We start from the raw sequence: 7,069 nt of genomic DNA, 5'->3' as shown, positions 1-7,069 counted from the left end.
TCACTTCCTTGTGTAATTAGAGCAACTTGTCAGTAGATTGTTTTTATTTTAAAAAAGGACAAATCTTTGCATTACTTAAGTCTTTCTAAGGCATGCACTAGTACAACACAAATTTCTCCCATCCTATGCAAGTAGTCTAGCATCCAAACATTATGAGCATGTCGATGGCAGCAGTGCACTGCACCCACTCCCACCGCAGTCCTGGTCGTTTGTGTATGATATTTGGAGCAACTGGAGGAGTGTGAATAGTACTGACAAGAGGCAGGAGGAGGAAACCGCATGAGTGCCTGGCTGGGAGGAGGTCAGCCCATGCTGTTCAGGGCAAGCCTGAACATGTCATTGGTGCAATCCCACACCTCCTTGATGTTCTTTAACAGGAACATCTGGTGGAATCCTATGATGGAGTCTTCACCTGCCTTAAGCTGACCTACCACCATGCTGAGGACGCAGCTATCTGGTATGGGCCTGTTACTGGGAAGTGCAGGAATCCTTGTTTCTTAGTCTTACTTGGAAGAAAGAATTCTGCCAAGAGAAAATTTAACACTCCCACCTCCAAAAGAAAGATAATTTATTGAAGGAAAATAGAGAGCAGAGAGTTTATTCAGAGAGACAGGACATTCTGAAAGATGAGGCAGAGTGGGCTGCTGAAAGAGAATGAGCCAGTAGCCTCTGAGAGTTCTGCACTCGGTTTTTATGATACCAGATTTTTTCTTGAAGTTCCCACCTCTGTCATAAGTCTCTGCTTTTTTACTTTATTTAGTTTTCCTGCTTCTGCCTTAAGTCCCCCCTGTTTTCCCATTTAGATCCCACCCCAGGCTTGTGGACCTTTCCTTACTGAAGCAACCTCATCGTCTAGGGTAACACCTGAGGTTCCAGGAGATGAAGGATGCAGACACACAAAGAATGAGGTTAAGAGCAGAAATTTAATAGGCAAAAGAAAGAGAATAGCTGTCTGCTACAGACAGGGGTCCTGGGAAATGAGCTGCTCATCCACAGTGAAATGTAGGGATTTTTATACATGAGCTAGTGGGGAGGTGGTGTCTGATCTACACAGGGTGCAAAAAAACAAGTTAGGATCGGGTGTGCCATCTGCATAGGGTGTGAATCTCTGGCATCCCCCACCCCAATGTTTTATTGTGCAGGTGGGTTCTCTGAGCATCTCCATGTTGCCCAGTTCTTTCTTACTGTACACATGCTAACAAAAAAGGAAAGGCGGACCCTGATGGTGGACTTGCCTGGCCCCCAGGTAGCCCCCTTCTGTTGGTGTAGCTGCAGGCCTCCCGTTGTGCAAGCTTCCAGCTTCCTTATCTGTTTGCAGCTTGATCTTTCAGGCTACTGTTTGTTAGAAAAGAAGTAATGTCTAGGGCTGCTTTTTGTTAGAAGGGAAGTTCTACTGAGGACCCTTGCCCTCACTATCTGCCTAAATAATTTCTTTCTATCTCCTTTATCATTACTATGCATTGGTGCACATGCATGGGCCCAGTGTTGGATAGGAATTCTACCGAATGGCTGCGTTGCTCATTACTGCCACCCCAGGAAGGTTGTATAGCCTTCAAATCTACATGTACTGTGCCTGCATATCTCTTAGGAATTTCTCTGTTGCCTTCTTTCCGCCTTATCAGCATGTAGCTAGCTACATTCTGACCAGCTAACTGCAGAGTAAATGATTACTGGGCATCTTAAGGGGTGTTCCTTTCTGCATAGGTATTTCTCCTCCTCTCTGCTCATATCTAGCACGCATGTTTTGGATGGTCCCTGGGGTGTGAGATTTTCCAGACCTCCCTTTTCTCAGGGGCTCTCCCTTCCTGCTTATTTCTAGCTATCTGCCTACTCTAACAGGCTGATGATCTTGCACCATGATGCTGTGCTGGATTTTCTGGACCAGAAGGGAAGGCTAGCTTTCTCCTGGAACCGCTGTCCTTCCCATGTAAGGCGTGACATGTCAATGTAAATTGCACCTACTTGGTTTGTATTGTAATCAAATAACTGGTAGCAATGTTAAATGAAGCTGGGTCCAGTCTGCTCCCAAATTGGCTTGCCTCATATTCTGGCACATCATTGGCCTCACTGAGACCCAAGGGGCTGGCACAGTGGCAGCAGCAACACAGTGTGCTCTGTGACCACTGTCCCTTTTCCCTTGTCTTCCTTTGCCTGCTCCACTGCACTCTTGTTTTTGCTTGAAATTTTATTTTCCCATTTTGAAAATTGCCTTTCTATATATTTAGCAGAAACTATATTTAGTGTTCAAAGCACTTGAACGTATGTTCTCTCATTTGACAATCTGTGGAATGGAGGAAATTGTCTTTATTTTATACACAAGAAACTGTGGCTTGGGTAGGGTAAGAATGTATCAAAGCTTACGAAGCTGATAAGTGGAAGAGCCTCCTCCCTCCAGCTTCAGGGCTTTTTTTTTGCACTCTCTCAGTGCTGCAAGAGCCTCTAAATACCTGTTATCTCTGGGAAGCCAGTTTTCTCTTTTGCCCTTTGTACCAGACATAGCTTCCTTTAGAAATATATTGTTAGAAGGAACACCCCACCAAAAGCCAGAACCATCAAAACTGAACAAACGTCTGGTTTATCAGGTATGTGGTCTTCTCTCAGCATATCTTATATTGAGAGTAATAAAAACGTTCTCAATATTCACCAGCAGCTTACTTCATTTCAGGTATTATTAAACTAGTTTTCTCTGAAACCTCCTATTAAAAAAACCCACAAAACTCTTGAAAGAAGAATGGTAAATGCTTTAAAAGTCCATCATTGAGCCAATAAGAAAGTTAACGTTCTTCATGGCCCAAAAAGTATGAAAGCAGAAGTAAGAGGGTGGGAAAACTGCAGAATGTAGCTTTTTCACTGAGGCCACCTACTGCTTCCTGGGCTGAGCTTCAGATTTTAAGGCTGGAATAAGAAGTCAATACAAAGAGTTCATCTTATGTGGTGGGTCTAATAAGATCCCATTGTGTAAAAGCCTATCACCTAAGAAGAGGTTCTAAAACACTGCAGAAATCCTTACCAATTTTATTTATATTTTTTGTTTCCCCAACATTAGGTTGGACCATGTCAGAATGTTGATTCTTTTTTTTTTTTTTTTTTTGAGACGGAGTCTCGCTCTGTTGCCTGGGCTGGAGTGCAGTGGCCGGATCTCAGCTCACTGCAAGCTCCGCTTCCTGGGTTTACGCCATTCTCCTGCCTCAGCCTCCTGAGTAGCTGGGACTACAGGCACCCACCACCTTGCCCGGCTAGTTTTTTGTATTTTTTAGTGGAGACGGGGTTTCACCGTGTTAGCCAGGATGGTCTCAATCTCCTGACCTCGTGATCTGCCCGTCTCGGCCTCCCAAAGTGCTGGGATTACAGGCTTGAGCCACCGCGCCCGGCCCAGAATGTTGATTCTTGACGATTATTGACCTATAAGTGTGGCAGTTTCACGTGATTTAATGTAACAGAATGTCATTGAGAATTTTGCTCCTGGCTGTATCTCCAATGCCTAGAAGAGCATCAGGTACATAGTAGGTACTGAATAAACATTTGTTGATGGGATGAATTAATAAAATCAAATTGGAAACCAATAATCAAAAAACAAGTAGAATAACTGCATATGTGAGTTAAAGTCACATTTAAACAATCCATAACAAAAGAAGAATTTATAACAAAAATGAAAGTAAATCTAAGTTTAATATCTGCTAGAAACAGAAGGAAAAAATAGGAAGCAGGGGGTGGGCTCTTGGAGTTGCCTTTAGTGAGATTTGACCAGATAACTGGGTAAACACATTGACTTCCAGGCTCCCCACTGTACTCTTCTTAGCTGTTATTTGCCAGCTTGAAATTTCTGATTTTCATTACCATCTGAATAACACAGATATTAAAAAATAAAAAAAACTCGTCTTTTCAATGTTTATAACCAAATGTAATTTCCTTGAGTAATGTACAAGTTCATATTCATAACAGAAATATGGAATCTCAATTAAAAACCCTATGATGTGGAGCTTTGAAGCCCTCCTTTCAAGAGTTATCCAAGATTATGTGACGTTTCCTCACCACCCCGTCTCTCTTTCATATTTAATCAGATACTGAGATTAGAGATGCAATTTCCTTTTTTGTGTCTAGGGAGGTTTATCAGAATGCTGCACACTATTGCTTCCACTCTGCTTCTCCTCATCCCCAGGTTATAGGAACAAAGTGTCTACCTTACATTTATTCACTGGAAATTATTTACTTTCTTGATTTAATGAACAAAAATACTGTGGTCACATTTTGTGTGGTGGTTAAGTTCAAAAGTCAACCAGTAAGGTGAAAATCATATATCATTAAAACTTCACGTGAAAACCTTTCCACTACCCATAAATTAAAACATGCAAAGTTTTAAATGTGCAATCTTATGTAGTATTCCTGTGTTCTGGATGAGAACCACTGAATTAACTAAAGACATAAATAAGTGAGAAGCATATCAGTAGATGTACAGCTATTCAAATCCTCTGTCTTTAACAAGATTATGAAATTTATGGGGTAGGTGGAGACTCCTAAAGTACTTTTTGTTTTAATGGTATGCCTCTACCTATATTACACCTGCATGTATTTATTCATATTGAGGATGACATGTTGCATTTTATGTAGGAATCAGGGCCTAACCCTAGGGCTGAGGATCATGCACTTGCATTTCTTTCTTTCCTTTTTTTTTTTTTTTTTTTTGTTTTACCTGAGATGGAGTCTCCCTCTGTTGCCCACGTTTGAGTGCAGTGGCACGATCTCAGCTCACCGCAACCTCTGCCTCCCGGTTGCAAGAGATTCTCTTGCTTTGGCCTCCCGAGTAGCTGGGACTACAAGCACACGCCACCACGCCCAGCTAATTTTTGTATTTTTTGTAGAGATGGGGTTTTGCCATGTTGGCCAGGCTGGTCTCAAACTCCTGACCTCAAGTGATCCGCCCACCTCGGTCTCCCAAAGTGCTGGGATTATAAGCATGAGCCACCATGCCCAGCTATGCATTTCTGTTATATAAGCAAAAGAGATCACAGGGTACAAAATAGAGATTTAAGTTTTGGGCTAAATTGTTTACACACTGAACCTGCACAGCCAGATTGCCTCCTTCCTAGAAAAAGTGTGGTTGTGAGAGAGGTGAATGGGCCTATTAGGTCCTGGGAGAGAGTGAGAACTTCAGCCTGTGGATGTACACCAGATCTGCTGTGAAGATGGCAGCCTACTGTAACAAAGGTCTGTTCAGCCCAGACATGCATGAGTTGGATTTTCAGCTGGACCTGGGATTAGAGTCTAGGTGCTTTAGGTAATGCCAGATCTGTTAGAGATATTTTCTTCCAGAGTTCCTCCTTGTTCTCCACTGCTTCTGGGGCCAGAAGACTAAGAAGAGACCCAGAGGTAATTTTACCATGAAGATGGTGATGCTTCAGTTTAGGGTTCTGCAATTGCACGAGTCCCTTTTAACATCTGGGGAGGAGTCTTAGCAATATGATCAAATGATCATTTTTTCAAAATTTGTGACATTAAGATATTTTAAATGCAGTCAGCTAAGGCCACTCTTTCTTTCTCCCCAGATTCTCCAGACAAATCCTATTAGTTCGTTTTTGGTGGAGTAGTTGTAGACATTTCTGGGATCCAGCTAAGGAGAGAGTTGCATTGGAATTACAGTGAGTTGGGGTTTTGTGATTCACACATAAGTCACTTCCTTGCAGAGGTAAGTTGTAACTGACTGTCCTGTTGCATGAATGGCTTCCAGGGTGCTCTTGCCACCTACTGAGATGACCTGCCTGGTGTTGGCAGGAGGATGTGAGGCCAGAGGCCATGCTGCCATGTGAATGTGTCTTACATAGCCCGGCACTGGATGCCAACGGACAGTGGATGAGAAACCTGAAGAGAAAAATGCTAAGTTATGGTTCCTTCTCTGCCTTGAAAATGATGTCATAAAACTGTTGGCATGGACAGCTGAAAATGTAGGAAACGTACCAAAAAAACTATGTTAGCTGGTTAATTAATACAAATATCATGTCTTTATCTTCATTTCATGATGTTTGTGGTATTTGTCAGTTTTCTAAAATTTGCGTGCTATGATATACTTTGTCTTTATAAGTAAATATTCACTTTTATACAAAATTTTGTTTTTGTAACTGTGCATTCATTCCTAAAATGGGCTGTCAAAATTGTACATAAGCTTCAGGTCTCACTATAGCTGCATCTCTGCAGACTGGACTCTTGGCCAAAGAATGTTTCCACACCATACCAAGGCTTTTCTTGCTTGCTTAGGGCATTCATCCACTGCAGGGACATGTGTCTCATGAGCTTCAGAGGTCACCAATCTTTTAAAGGCTACCTGAAATTGAGGACAGGTTGCAGTGCCCAGAGCTAGGTAGCATATGAAGTCTGGCCTCTGATCTTTGACAGTAAACTCACTCTTTGTATAGGGAAGAACAAAGAATGGCCCATGCGGACCATGAACCAGAAAGAGGAGGCTGCTTTCCTTCTTGTTTGGGAGAAAAAAGGCAAATGAATACTTTGCTTTCATTCCTAGTTGCCCCTGGCTTGTGTGACCCAGAGGGTGGCAAAATCAGATAGAAGCTCTTCCCCTAGACAAAGGCGATCTTCAAAGCCTTTGTTAGAGAGAAGTACTGCTAGTCTAGGAGGCAGAAGACTCAAGTTCTTATTCATTAAGGTACTTCTGCCTCCCTGTGATTTACATTCCTGTTCTGTAAAATGGGAATTTTAGTCCCTTGCTTGATTGTGTTGAAGGACGTATTACACAATGTTGGCTATAGAGCCATGGAATCGTGAAATTCACTAAGTCCGTGTAAGACATTTGATGAATAGAAGAAAGTATTAAGGATAAAAATCAATACTGTTACTTAGTTAAACTTTCAGAAAATATTTTCCTGGACTAGCCGTGGGCTACAATAGGGGGGTCCTGATTAATTATGGTCAGGGAGGCTTGGAAGATCTGGAGTTCTATAATAATGCAGTCTAATTCATGGGGGCCAATTTGTTCAAGCCTAGCCATGTTTGTCAGTATAATTGAAAGGAGAATGATCAGATTCCAAGTGCCCCAGCCAGTAGCAGACCCAGGGGACTG

The 7,069-nt window shown here is 42.3% G+C and overlaps 1 pseudogene; it reads right to left on the bottom strand.

Annotated features, from left to right (window-relative positions):
• Positions 1-302: 302 nt before the first annotated feature.
• LOC108532762 (nuclear transport factor 2 pseudogene) lies at positions 303-2,497 on the bottom strand (annotated as a pseudogene).
• Between the last annotated feature and the right edge of the window lie 4,572 nt (positions 2,498-7,069).

Source organism: Rhinopithecus bieti, unplaced genomic scaffold (assembly GCF_001698545.2).
Source record: "Rhinopithecus bieti isolate Rb0 unplaced genomic scaffold, ASM169854v2 scaffold_7681, whole genome shotgun sequence".
Lineage (NCBI taxonomy): Eukaryota > Metazoa > Chordata > Mammalia > Primates > Cercopithecidae > Rhinopithecus > Rhinopithecus bieti.
This window is presented reverse-complemented; position numbering and strand designations above follow the sequence as displayed.